This window comes from Chiloscyllium plagiosum, unplaced genomic scaffold, assembly GCF_037043375.1.
Source record: "Chiloscyllium plagiosum isolate Xiang-an unplaced genomic scaffold, Cpla_swu_hap1 HiC_scaffold_33, whole genome shotgun sequence".
NCBI classification, from domain to species: domain Eukaryota; kingdom Metazoa; phylum Chordata; class Chondrichthyes; order Orectolobiformes; family Hemiscylliidae; genus Chiloscyllium; species Chiloscyllium plagiosum.
The window spans coordinates 23,185,634-23,200,574 of NW_028270171.1; the positions used below are offsets into that span (position 1 = coordinate 23,185,634).

At 44.1% G+C, this 14,941-nt stretch overlaps 1 non-coding gene across 1 annotated transcript; it reads left to right on the forward strand.

Moving 5' to 3' along the window:
* Positions 1-4,024: 4,024 nt before the first annotated feature.
* trnar-ccu (transfer RNA arginine (anticodon CCU)) lies at positions 4,025-4,097 on the forward strand. Its single transcript has one exon. It is a non-coding gene; the product is annotated as a tRNA-Arg (tRNA).
* The last annotated feature ends 10,844 nt before the right edge of the window (positions 4,098-14,941 follow it).

Sequence of the window (14,941 nt, forward strand, 5' to 3'; positions counted from 1 at the left end):
GGTCTGAAGAGAAGGGGGAATGGGATACTGAGATTACAGGATCAGCCATGACCATATTGAATGATGGTATAGGCTCAAAGGGCCAAATGGCCTACTCCTGCACCTATTTTCTATGTTTCTCTGGAAGGAGAAAGATGGATTTTCAGGGTTTCCTTTTTGAGGGCCCTGGAAGTAGGAACTGTACCTCATGTTGTATCACACCATATGGGTTGCTTGGCTCTGATGAGGTAAGTAAGTTGACCTTAGCAGAGTTAAAAATCACACAACACCAGATTATAGTCCAACAAGTTTAATTGGAAGCACTAGCTTTTGGATTGTGTGGAAGGAGCGGCGGTCCGAAAGCTAGTGCTTCCAATTAAACCTGTTGGACTATAACCTGGTGTTGTGTGATTTTTAACTTTGCACACCCCAGTCCAACACCGGCATCTCCAAATCATGACCTTAGCAGAAGCTGTTTAAAAAAAAACCCAGCACTATGATAAGTCCTTGTGGGATTTTCAATGCTCTGGAAAGCCAATTGGTGAAGGGCAGTGCTGGAGTCAAACTTTAATGAATCTGATATTTATTTGTTGAGTGGAGGATTACAAGCACATGCCTCATAAGTCAACTTTGCAAGGGTTTGGTGTCTCTGTGTATAAAAAAGATTAACCTAATTTCAATATGGCACAGTGGCTCAGTGGTTAGCATTGCTGCCTTACAGCACCAGGAACCTGATTTGATTCCAGCCTTGGGTGACTCTGTAAACTCCATGCAGACACTTCCCCGTGTCTGTGTGGGTTTCCTCCGGGTGCTCTGGTTTCTTCCCACAATCCACAGATGTGCAGGTTAGGTGGACTGGTTATGCTAAATTGCCCCATAGTGTCCAGGGATATGAAGGCTAAGTGAATTAGCCATGACAAATGCAGGGCTGTAAGGATGAGGTGGGTCTGGGCAGGACGCTCTTTGAGGGGGGGGGGGGGGATTGGTGTGGACTTGATGGGCTGAATGGCCTGCTTCTCCATTGTAGGGATTCTATGAATATGTTATGACACTGCTCCATTACATGTGGGGCTTGAACTCAGGACCTCTGAGGTAGGAGTATGACTATGGTACCACAAGAGCCTTGAGTGTGTCTATGTATTTGCAAAGTAGGACTAATGCCTTCTTGTCACCTTGTAGAAGCATGATGGGCTGAATGGCCTCCTTCTCCACTATAATGTTCTGTGATTCTGTGATGTTTCAGCAGTGGAAATATGGAGAAAAGGCTTCAGCTCTTCTTTGATGGCTCCACTACCAAACAAGTCACATCCTGGTCAACAGGGCGTACTGGGAGGAGGGTGCAGCAGGTCAGCACCACCAGGAAGCAGACTGGGAGTACAGACCTGCATGAGACAGGTAGCATCAGGAGAGAACAAGTCGCAAACGGAAAGCTTCTTCAATCTGTTTTATCCATTACAGCTGAAATGTGGCATCACAGGAAAACAGGGAGATGATTGATCAGCATTTCTGCTGTGCCCCCTTTGATTGGTTAAGTGGTTTAAATCAGAAGACCTTATTATATCTTGAGTACAATTAGGGAATGCACTTTTGAAAGAAATGAAGTAAATAGAATAGAGATAGGGAGCTGGCTAGGTGATGTGTTGCAGCTGTAATATGTGAGAGCTAGTAGGCAATAGTGTGACCCACATTGACCATGTTTGCAGCAAGTGTTGGCTGTTTGAGGAAATTCAGCTCAGAGTTAGTGAGCTGGAGTCCAAGCTGTGGACACTGCGACACACCAGGGAAGGGAAGAGTTACCTGAACACTATGGCCAGTGACAGGAAGGTGTGACTGTGGGTGAGGCAGGTACAGGGATCCAGAATTTAGCTTTGAAGGAGCCTTAGCCAGTACCCTTGTCCAATAGCGATGAGGTTCTTGCTCCTGCTGTGGACTGGGCCACTGACAACAGGGAGGATGAGTAAAATGACCACAGCATCAAGGTACAGAGCACCATTCAAGTGTCGGGCGAAAACAGAAATGTAGCAGTGGTAGGAAAAAGGGGAATAAATAATGTTCTCTGCAGCAAAGATAGAGAATCAAAGTTAAGGGGACAAAGTTAAGGACATCTCTTTGGGGCTGGAGAAGAACTCAGAGTGGAAGAGGAAGGATCGAGTTTGCTCCAATCACACAGATAGAATGAAGAAAAAGATTGTGCTGCGGGATTAGGGCCAAATTAAAAAGCAGAACCATAAGGTAATGAGCTCCAGATTACTACCTGAGCCACATGGAAATTGATATAGCGTAAATAAGATTAACGAGGTAAGTGGGAGGCTCAAAGCTTGGTGTGGGAGAAATATGTTCCAATTCATAGGCACTGATACCAGTGCTGGGGGGGAGAGGCAAAGGGAGAGACAAAGACTGAGCTGTTTCATTGCGATGAGCTTAATTAGAACAGGGATCAGTGTCCTGATAGTTTACATAACTAGGGAAATAAATGAGACTCTAAACTAATTAGTGGGAGAGTGGGTTCAGTTGAACAGAAGATTTTAAAAAATCAAAACGAGAGAATAGAGATGCAAAGTAGTGAAGAGGTAAATGATAATCAAATAATATGGGGCAGAATATGTAAGCAGAAGAGTGCAGCAGAAATTATAATCAGAATAAATAATAATGTTGAAAATTAAAGGCTCTTTATCCGAACGGTTGCAGTATTAGGAACTGGATAGATCAGTTGATGCCACAAATAGAAATAAGTGGATATGATTTCATAGATATTACAGTGATGTGGTTGCAGGGTAACCAAGACTGGGAACTCAATATTCAAGGGTATTCACACTTCCAGAAAAATAGGCAAAATGGAAAAGGAGAAAGTGAGGTCTGCAGATGCTGGAGATCAGAGATGGAAATGTGTTGCTGGAAAAGCGCAGCAGGTCAGGCAGCATCTAGGGAACAGGAGAATCGACGTTTCGGGCATTAGCCCTTCTTCATTCCTGAAGAAGGGCTAATGCCCGAAACGTCGATTCTCCTGTTCCCTAGATGCTGCCTGACCTGCTGCGCTTTTCCAGCAACACATTTCCAAAATGGAAAAGGAGACAGGCAGCATTGTTAATAAAGGAGTACTCAGACATAGTTACAGAATAAGGGGTCACTTGTTTAAAACTGAGATGCCAAGGCATTTCTTCTGCCAGAGGATAGTGAACATCTGGAACTCTACTCCAGACAGATGTGGAAATTAGATCACTGCAAGTATTTAAGATGGAGGTAAGATAGGTTATTGAAATATTGCAGAGTTTTGAGCTGTGATAAACTGGCGTGACGGAGGAGTTGAGGCCTGGGGCAGATCAGCCATGATCTTATGGAATGGTAGGATAGGTTTGAAGGGTTGAATGATCTACACTTGCTCCTATTTCTTCTGTTCTAGACTGTCAGAGATGCCAGGCTAAGTCACTGAGATCTGGGAGGAAGGTCACTGCTTGTCCTATTGATCCTCAGCAAAGGCCAGAATGTTCTGGGAGAAGATGAAAGTACAAGTGTGCAAGCATTTGTCACCACAAGCTTTCATACTGTAACACAAAATGCAATAGATTTTGTTGTGTTGATGTCAGTATTGGCCATGAGATAGAATAGTGGAGCAGGCTGAATGGAACACTGCTGCTGCTATGTTGCAGAAATGTAATTGCAATGAAATGGTGGAACAGCTTCTTTTGAGTCTCTGCACTGTCATTTAAATAAAAATCCTTGAGAAAAACTTTCAGTTCCATAACACCTTCAACAATCTCAGGTAACTGTTCCAAAGTGCTTTACAGCCAATTAAATATTTCTGAATTAATCACTATTGTAACGTAGGAATGAACGTTAGCAGAAGCGGAGCAAGCAGTTCCTGTAAACTCAAAGCATTCTTAATTTAACAGCTTCATGGACAAACAGACCTGAATGTGGACTGCTGCTTCCTGCAGATCAGCAGATCATTGAATAACTTAGTTTTGTTGTTGGCCCCTCTTAGGACAGGTTCAGTATTACCACAATGAAGATTATTTACTGTTTCAACAACCCTGCTCCCTATTCAGCCCTAGTGGCCTAATGGATAAGGCACTGGCCTCCTAAGCCAGGGATTGTGGGTTCAAGTCCCATCTGGGGTGAGGTAACTTTTTAGGATAACCGTACTAGAGTGAGGGAGAAATATCCACTAAATTAAAAAAGTGAATGTAGCAAGAATCTGCAAAATATCTGGTAAGTGGATATTGGAAGAATCTGCATAAATTTCTGGTATTGTAAGAGGGAGCAAGAAACGCAGGGTCAGTCAGATGCAGAACATCTAACAGCACATTCTAAACATATGTTCTCTGTAAATTCCTCCAGGTGTAAAGCTTTTCCATGTTTTTGGATTGTCGTCTGGTAGAAGGGGAGCAAGGCTTATGTGGCACTGACCAGGCTCTACAGTGAAACACACACACAGTTTGGCAGCAGTAATGACTCTGAGTTGCTGCCTTCAGGTTCAGTTTGACCATATGGGAACTGTTTAATATTGTGACCTTCAAATAACATAGGCCACAAGCTCAGTGGGCCATTCATGGAAAATGGCACCTGGAACTAGATTGGAAGGTCATTACATAAGAAATAGGAGAATGGATAATTTCCCATTCCAGCCTGTGCTGTCATTAAACAAAATTGCAGTAGATTTTCAACCTCCAGTTCACCTACAATACTGTATTGACATCATTTAATAACCCAAAATCTTTGGAATATACTCAATGAATGGTGATCCACAGCTATTTTGAGGTGGGAAATGCAAAAATTCACTGCCCTTTGACTGAAGGGATTTGTCCTGCTCTCAGAGCTGACTGACCACCTTCTAAAATCACAAAGGGTTCCCACTCTGAGTAGCATTCTCCCAGGATTGGCCATTATTACCCCAGTCATTTAGAATTTAACCTTAGCCCAGGTGGGACTTGAACCCACAATCCCTGGCTTAGGAGGCCAGGCCCCTTACCCATTTGGCCACAAAGCTAGACAGCACTAGACTTTGTAAAAACATAAATCCTCCTTCCAAGAAGTAAATCTCATTTATCTAAATGCTAGAGAATATAGGCCTAGTCTATTCAATCTCTCCTTCATCTTCCTTTATGTCAGAAAACAATCCGTGAAACTTTGTTGCACTTTCTCAAGGCGAAGTATGTTTTTTATAAGGGTGACCAAAACAGTATCTTCTACAAAAGAATTAGAGTCATTATCCTGAAGGAGATAAGAAAAAAATACATTGAAGTATATCCAGGCAAGTTATTGTGGAATTGAGTCCAGTTTGAGGAAGGCAAAAGAAGTGCTCTATTGGCTGTGTATGAGTAGTGAGATTAAGGACCATGGAGGAGTCGAGAGTGTGTTGCTGGAAAAGCACAGCAGGTCAGGCAGAATCCGAGGAGCAGAAGAATCGACACTTCAGGCATAAGCCCTTCATCAGGAATGAGGGTTGTGGGCCTGGGCAGAGAGATAAATGGGGAATGGGGGGGTGGAGCTGTGTGGAAGGTAGCTGAGAAAGCGATAAGTGGATGAAGGTGAGGGAGAAAGTGATAGGTCAGAAGGGGTAGTGATGGACTGGTCAGGAGGATGGTGCTAAGTTGGAGGCTTGGGACTGGGATAATATGTGGGGAGATGAAATGAAGAAGCTGTTGAAATCCACATTTATCCCGTGTGGTTGCAGGGTCCCAATGCGGAATATGAGGCATTCTTTCTCCAGGCATCGGATGGTAACGGTTTGGCGGTGGAAGAGGCCCAGGACCTGCATGTCCTTGGTGGAATGGGAGGGGGAGTTGAAGTGTTCAGCCATAGGGCGGTGGGGTTGGTGGGTGTGGGTGTCCCAGAGATGTTCTCTGAAACAATACGCAAGAAGGTGTCCTGTCTCCCCGATGTAGAAGAGACCCCACTGACTGCAACGAATGCAGATGACATTGGTAGAGGTACAGGTAAATTTCTGAAGGATGTGGAAGGATCCCTTGGGGCCTTGGACGGAAGTGAGGGGAGTGGTGTGGGTACAGGTTTAGCACTTTCTGCAGTGGCAGGGAAAGGTACCAGGGTGGGGTGTGGGCGGGTGGGGGGGTTGGCGTGTGGACCTGATGAGGGAGTCGCAGAGGGAATGGTCTCTTCTGAACGCTGATAGGGGTAGGAAGGGAAATACATCTTTGGTGGTGGGGTCCGTTTGTAGGTGGCAGAAAGTGGCGGAGGATGATGAGATGTAGGTGGAGGTTGGTGGTGTGGAAGGTGAGGACCGGGGGATTCTGTTCTTGTTGCGTTGGGAGGGGTGGGGTTCAAGGGTGGCAGTGCGTGAAGTGGAGGAGATGAACTGGAGGGCATCGTCAACCACATGGGAAGGGAAGTTCAGATCATGGAAGAAGGAGACCATCTCTGACTTCCTGAGGTGGAATTGGTCATCTGGGAACAGATAATAGACAATAGACAATAGACAATAGGTGCAGGAGTAGGCCATTCTGCCCTTCGAGCTTGCACCACCATTCATTATGATCATGGATGATCATCCTCAATCAGTATCCTGTTCCTGCCTTATCTCCATAACCCTTGATTCCACTATCCTTGAGAGCTCTATCCAATTCTTTCTTAAATGAATCCTGAGACTGGCCTCCACTACCTTCTGGGGCAGAGCATTCCACACATCCACCACTCTCTGGGTTCTCCTAATCTCTGTCCTAAATGGCCTACCCCTTATTTTTAAGCTGTGTCCTCTGGTTCGGCACTCACCCATCAGCGGAAACATGTTTCCTGCCTCCAGAGTGTCCAATCCTTTAATAATCTTATACGTCTCAATCAGATCCCCTCTCAGTCTTCTAAACTCAAGGGTACACAAGCTCAGTTGCTCCAATCTTTCAACATAAGATAGTCCTGCCATTCCAGGAATTGACCTTGTGAACCTACACTGCACTCCCTCAATAGCCAGAATGTCTTTCCTCAAATTTGGAGACCAGAACTGCACACAATATTCCAAGTGCGGTCTCACCAGGGCCCTCTACAGCTGCAGAAGAACCCCTTTGCTTCTATACTCAATCCCTCTTGTTATGAAGGCCAGCATGCTATTAGCCTTCTTCACTACCTGCTGTACCTGTATGCTTGCCTTCATTGACTGGTGTACAAGAACACCCAGATCTCTTTGTACTGCCCCTTTACCTAACTTGACTCCATTTAGGTAGTAATCTGCCTTCCTGTTCTTGCCACCAAAGTGGATAACCATACATTTATCCATATTAAACTGCATCTGCCATGCATCTGTCCACTCACCTAACCTGTCCAGGTCACCCTGTAATCTCCTAACATCCTCCTCACATTTCACCCTGCCACTCAGCTTTGTATCATTAGCAAATTTGCTAATGTTACTATTAATACCATATTCTATATCATTAATATATATTGTAAAAAGCTGCGGTCCCAGCACTGATCCCTGCGGTACCCCACTGGTCACTGCCTGCCATTCCGAAAGGGAGCCATTCATCACTACTCTATGTTTCCTGTCAGCCAACCAATTTTCAATCCAAGTCAGTACTTTGCCCCCAATACCATGCGCCCTAATTTTGCTCACTAACCTCCTATGTGGGATTTTATCAAAGGCTTTCTGAAAGTCCAGGTACACTACATACACTGGATCTCCCTTGTCCATCTTCAGAGTTACATCCTCAAAAAATTCCAGAAGATAAGTCAAGCATGGTTTCCCCTTCATAAATCCATGCTGACTCTGACCTATCCTGTTACTAGTATCCAGATGTGTCGTAATTTCATCCTTTATAATTGACTCCAGCATCTTTCCCATCACTGAGGTCAGACTAACTGGTCTATAATTTCCTGCTTTCTCTCACGCTCCTTTCTTAAGAAGTGGTACTACATTAGCCACCCTCCAATCCGCAGGATCTGATCCTGAATCTATCGAACTCTGGGAAATAATCACCACTGCATCCATGATTTCTAGAGCCACCTCCTTTAGTACTCTGGGATGTAGACCATCAGGTCCCAGGGACTTATCAATCTTCAGACCTAACAGTCTCTTCAACACCAATTCCTGGCAAATATAAATTCCCTTAAGTTCAGGTCCTTCAGCCACTGTTACCTCTGGGAGATTGCTTGTGTCTTCCCCAGTGAACACAGATCTGAAGTACCAATTCAACTCTTCTGTCATTTTTTTGCTCCCCATAATATATTCCCCTGTTTCTGTCTTCAAGGGCCCAATTTTAGTCTTAATCATTTTTTTCCCTTTCACATACCTAAAAAAGCTTTTACTATCCTCCTTTATATTTTTGGCCAGTTTACCGTCGTACCTCATTTTTTCTCTGCGTATTTCCTTCTTAGTAATTTCCTTCTCTGTTGTTCTTTGAAAGCTTCCCAGTCCTCCGTTTTCCCACTCATCTTTGCTATATTATACTTTTTCTCTTTTAACTTTATATGATTCTTAACTTCCCTTGTCAGCCACGGCCACCCATGCCTTCTCATAGGACCTTTCTTCCTTTTTGGCATGAACTGATCCTACATCTTCTGCATTATACACAGAAATATCCGCCATTGTTCCTCCACTGTCATCCCTGCTAAGGTATTGCACCATTGAACTTTGGCCAGCTCCTCCCTCATTGCTCCATAGTTTCCTTTAGATGCAACGGAGGCGGAGAAATTGGGAATAAGAGATGGAGATTTTACAAGAGGTAGGGTGGGAGGAGGTGTAGTCTAGGGCTTTTGCCTGAAAAGTCCATTTTCCAGCTCCTCGGATGCTGCCTGACCTGCTGTGGTTTTCCAGCAGCACACACTTGACTCTAATCTCCAGCATCAGTACCTACTTTCGCCTAACTGCGGTAGGACCATTACCAGCCAGCACAGGGCTTGGAATGAATACAAAACAAAACAAGCTGAAGAGCGGCCTGTGACACATGGCAGCCCAGGCAGACCATGAATGAAGCCGTTCAATCTTACAGGAACCCATTAACTTGCCTATGCTGACTACAGGGAGTCATTGTTTCCTGCTGCCCCTTTTGGAGTTGTTTTGTGTGAATGTCATTGCATTATTAGGTCTGGAAAGGTTGCTGAGCATTGCAATATTTGTTTTATTGTTGTTTAATTGGGTACGCTACATTCCTGACCCAATTGCCGCCATTTGATCTCTTTCTCACTCAGACTTGAGACCACTCTGCTCTCCGACCTAGAACAAAGAAAATTACAGTGCAGGAACAGCCCTTTCGGCCCTCCAAGCCTGCGCCGATCCAGATCCTCTGTCTAAACCTGTCCCCTATTTTCTAAGGGTCTGTATCCATCTGCACATTCATGTATCTGTCTTGATACATCTTAAATGAGACAATTGTGCCCGCCTCTACCATCTCCGCTGGCAAAGTGTTCCAGGCACCCAACACCCTCTGCATAAAGAACTTTTCACACTTATCTCCCTTAAACTTTTCCCCTCTCACTTTGAACTCATGACCCCTAGTAATTGAGTCCCCCACTCTGGGAAAAAGCTTCTTGCCATCCACCCTGTCTACCTTTACTGATTTTGTAGACCTCAATCAGGTCCGCCTCAACCTCTGTCTTTCTAATGAAAATAATCCTAATCTACTTAATCTCTCTTCATAGCTAGCGCCCTCCATACCCAGGCAACATCCTGGTGAACCTCTCCACACCCTCTCCAAAGCAGCCACATCTATTTGTTAACGTGGTGACCAGACCTGTATGCAGTATCCCAAATGTGGCTGAACCAAAAGCTAGACCACTGCTCGAGCTCCTCATGAGGGAGCCTTCACCCAGTATCATCCCCCTAGAGATCACGCAGGTCACCACTGATACCCAAACATGATCGGGCTGCATTTACTGGTCCACAGAGCACTGTCAATTTCCGATTTTGGCAGCCCCACCTTCCTCCTCCTGCTGAGAGCCCATGGCCAAACTGTTGGGACCCCCGCAGCAGACTGTAACCCACAGCTGGAACAACATAGGAGTCACCACACTCCATACAGACCAGATATGCCACCAATCTCCCCTCTCCTCTCCCGGGCCAGAATTCCCAGCATTCCCACGATACATGCCGCAAAAACACCATGACCCTTGCTCCCAAAGAGTCAGGGGAGGAAATGCAACGGAGCCCAGCTATGATCGAGCTACAACCAAGAGCCAGAGGAAGGCCATGACCCAACAGCTAGCCAAGAAGCAGAGCCCCACCACACAGTGATATGAGCAAACCTCGGTGTCAGTTACAATCGCAGTGGACTCACAATAAAGGTACCACTATGCTTGGGCTCTAGTGCAGCCAGGAACTGGTGATGGCTCTAGCAGGCAGCTTGGATCCCAAATAGCAAAGCCCTGTTCCTGCCCAAGTCCTGCGCAGGTGCCTAGCACCATTTCAGACGGCCCGGCCCGCTATGGGGGGGGGGTGCTGTAAATAAAATATTCCATTTTTGTTTTCATAGTTAGTTAGTTTACCAGTATAAAAATGTAACCACTTAAAGTACAGATAGTATTGTATTGTAACTTATCAGTGGCAATTATAATGTTTCAATGTTTTTTTCTCTGCTCAGGAGGGCCCTATGGAACCCACCTCTGGTTTTAACATTGATTTTGTTCAGGAATCAATGCTTCACTTAAAGACCTTTTGTCTAAACTCACGGGAACTCAACCTTAACACCTTAAGTGAGGACACCTTATATAGGAATTACACCAACATCAATCACTACCAGTGAAATTGCAGAGTGCCTGAAAGTAGACTTCATTCATTACAACGTTTCAGACTTTGTGATGAGTGACAATGGTCTTCACTTTACAAGTGAAGAATTCAGAAGTTTCATAAAGGATTAAGAAATCCAAAAATAAACATCAAGTTCACACTGTCCTCGGTCAAATGGAAAGATTGTAAAATAATTAGGCAAATCCTGCACAGACTTGTACAAGGCAGTCCTTAAGTGGACAAATTCACTGACTGAAAGCATGGAAAGTAATCCGGTTAAAAGATTAATGTCACATTGCACCCAAACTAGTTCTCCAATAGCAAAAAATGAGTGATGCCAGATGTAGTAACAGACATAAATGTCTAAAATCAAAGTGAAATGACCTGAGACAGGATTAGGGTTAGGAAACACTTTGCAGTGTTCCAAAGTTATTGCCAGAGCTGAGCACTGGAGAGCAAGTCAGAGTCAACATATTCAACACTGTGAGCAAGTCATCTGATGCGGAAATTTGGGACCTGTGTACAGCAGTTTCCACCTCAAAACAAATGTGAACAACCTTAGAGACATTGAGCTGTACAGCATAGAAACAGACCCTTCGGTCTAACTTGTCCATGCTGACCAGATATCCAAAATTAATCTAGTCGCATTTGCCAGCATTTGGCCTATATTCCTTTGAACTCTTCCTATTCATGTACCCATCCAGATGCCTTTTAAATGTTGTAATTGTACCATCCTCTACCACTTCCTCTGGCAGCTCATTCCAGACATGCACCACCCTCTGCATGAAAAAGTTGCCCCTTAGGTTCCTTTTAAATCTTACTCCTCTCACCCTAAACCTAAGCCCTAAAGTTTTAGACTCACTCACTCTATCCATCCCCTCATGATTTTATGAACTTTTGTAAGGTTACCCGTCAGCCTCCGATGCTCCAGGGAAAATAGCCCCAGCCTACTCAGTCTCGCCCTACAGCTCAAACCCTCCAAACCTGGCAACATCCTTTAAATCTTTTCTGAATCCTTTCAAGTTTCATAATATCCTTCTTATAGATATATCATCATAACCTGCAGACATCGACATACTGTACATCTAGAAAAGTTGTGTTTTCACTGTAGCCAGTGGATCAGGAAGCAGTGATTTCATCATTTGCACAGATTTACAGAATGACCATCAGTTCCAGGAGGTTCACTGTTCCCCAGCAACAGAAATGGATTATCAACAAGCTATAACTACACTCACCACAGGAACAAAACACTCTAAAGTAACATCACCCTATAAAAGGGAGTATGTCAGAGGAATAACCAATGACAATGTGCACACAGAACATTAGGAGACCAGTGTGATGTAAAAGTCTATGTATGAGGTGCACGTGCAGGAATTGTTGAAATTGGAACTGACAAGAATTCACACTGATTTTTTAATTAATTAGATAAGATATACAGATACATGCACTTGGAAAGACGGGATTTGATTAGGAATAGTCAGTGACTTTATGTGTTGGAGATCATGTCTCACAAATTTGTTTGAGTTCTTTGATGAAGTGACCAGGAAGATTGATGAGGGCGGGTGGTAGACAATCTATATGGATTTTAATATGGCCTTTGATAAGATTCCATATGGTAGGCTAGGCTAGAAGGTTAGATTGCATGGAATCCAGGGGGCGCTGGTAAATTAAATACACAATTGGCATGATGGTAGGAAACATAGGGTAATAGTGGAAGGATGCTTGTCGGACTGGAGGCCTATAGCTAGTGGAGTCCCTCAGAGGTCAGTGCTGGGCCCATTACTGTTTGTTATCTATATCAATGATTTGGATGAGAATGTACAAGGCATGCTTAGTAAGTTTACAGATGACACTAAAATGGGAGGTATCGTGGACAATGAGCAAGGTTAACAGAAATTGCTGCAGGACCTTGATCAGCTGGGGAAGTGGGCCGAGAAATGGCAACTTGAGTTTAATATACATAAGAGTCTTTCATTTTGGAAAGTCAGATCAAGGTAGGAATTTCATGGTGAATGGTAGGGCCTTAAGCAGTATAGTGGAACAGAGGGACTTTGGAGTTCAGGTATACGGTTCTCTGAAAGATGACTCACAGGTAGACAGGGCTGTGAAGGCAGCTTTTGGCACACTGGCCTTCATCAGTCAGAGCATTGAGTATAGAAGTGTGGAAGTTATGCTGCAGTTGTACATGATGCTGGTGAGGCCGCACTTGGAGTGTTGTGTTCAGTTTTGGCCACCTTGCTTCAGGAAGGATGTTATTAAATTGGAAAGAGTGCAGAAGCAATTTACAAGGATGTTGCCAGAACTCAACAGTCTGAGTGAAAGGGAGAGGTTGGACAACCTAGGATTTTTTTCTTTACAGCGTAGGAGACTGAGGGGGGAGTCTTAAAGAAGTATAAAATCATGACAGGCATTGATAGATTGAATGCAGTCTTTTTTCCCAGGGTTTGGGAATCAAGGACTAGAGGGCATCAGTTTAAGGTTAGAGGGGAAAGAATAAAAGGGAACCTGAGGAACAATTTTATTATACACAGATGGTATGCATATGGAATGAGCTGCCAGCGGAAGTGATTGAAGGGTGTACATTAACAATATTTAAAATACATTTGGACAAATACATGGATAGAAAGGTTTAGAAGGATATGGGCCAAGTGCAGGGAAATGGGGTTGGTGTTGATGACATTTTGGTTGGCATGTACCAGTTTGAGCCAAAGGGCCTGTCTCCATGCCATAGGACTCTGTGAATCCTCATTTTTTTTATGACTGTGCATATTGGGTAATTTGTAACTACAAATGATAGAGCATGCAATTTTGTTCAGCTTTATTTTCTGAAAAGCGACTTGTTTAGAAAAATGGAACCATAGTCAGTGACCTCTACTGCAAGTGTTTTATGTGAGCTGTTAACCACATCACTTAAACATCTATAACAATCACTTATAGGTGTTATAGTCACAATTACTGAGGTTACTTTTACATTTCACATTTATTAATTAAATTTAGCTGTCATGGGGGAGGAAGTAATCTGAAATTTCATGCCTTTACGTGATCTAGTGTGGGCCTCTGGTTTATCAATCCATTAACATACATTCTCTACACCACCATCACCCCACAAGGTTTTGGTGTGTCTTTGTTCGGTGCTCTGCACTCATCCAAATTCCCAGGCATTCCATGAATGGAATTGTCACTAACTTCTTTGATTGTGAGATTCCATTAACTCTAGTTTGAATTAAAAAAAAACCCCACAGCCATATCAAGCATTATCCCTGTTGAGTCACCTGGAGTTCCAAAGGAAAAGCACACTTGAGGATCTGAACGGCCAAATTTGTGGCATGTCCTCTAACAGGAACTGGTAAATTTTCACAGAAACTGCACATCTTCTTGAGAGGTTATTGGAAGTCAGTTTATTTGAAAATAGATTCCCCAATGAGTGACACAGACAAAACACCCCTGTCCAGCTTTATCTCTGTGCTCAGCAGGACATCTTCAGTTCCCAAAACAGGGGTGTGAAAATAATTGGATTAAGAACACATTACTCCACCATCTGCAGTCCTCACTTTCTCCTAACACATTGCTACATCCAAAGCTGAGATAGTGCTTTTTCCACCTATCCACTCCACCCTCTCCTCCCTGACCTATCACCTTCATCTCCTCCCCCACTCACCTATTGTACTCTATGCTACTTTCTCCCCACCCCCACCCTCCTCTAGCTTATCTCTCCATGCTTCAGGCTCTCTGCCTTTATTCCTGATGAAGGGCTTTTGCCCGAAACGTCGATTTTACTGCTCGTCGGATGCTGCCTGAACTGCTGTGCTCTTCCAGCACCACTGATCCAGAATCTGCATTAACAGCATGTTAATTCGTTGTGTTGGCACAGGTCAGAATATTCAAGCCGAGTATCTAGGGTAGGAATAAATTATTTGTGATTATCTAGTGTCATTTGAAAACATAAAGTGCTTTACAGTCAGTAAAGTGCAGCGACTAAAATAGAAAGCTGCAGTGAATTTACCCACAGCAAGAGCCTGGAGATTAAATGGCCCAGTTTCCTGTTTCAATAATATTGGGTGAATCAGGGTTCCTGCACCACAGGAAAAGACCACAGAAAGAAAAAAACAATGGTGGAAATTGTTATCAGATCAAGCAGCAGCTGGGGGGAGACGAGCAGAGCTAAATGGCCATGGGTGGGAAGCAGGTGTGTGTGTAAAGGTGGTGGGAAAGTGCTGATGTGTCCTTGACATCTTCCTACCACTGTGCCAATTTGCCAGAGTCAGGAAGGCTTGCCCACTTAAGCGGTCAACTAGG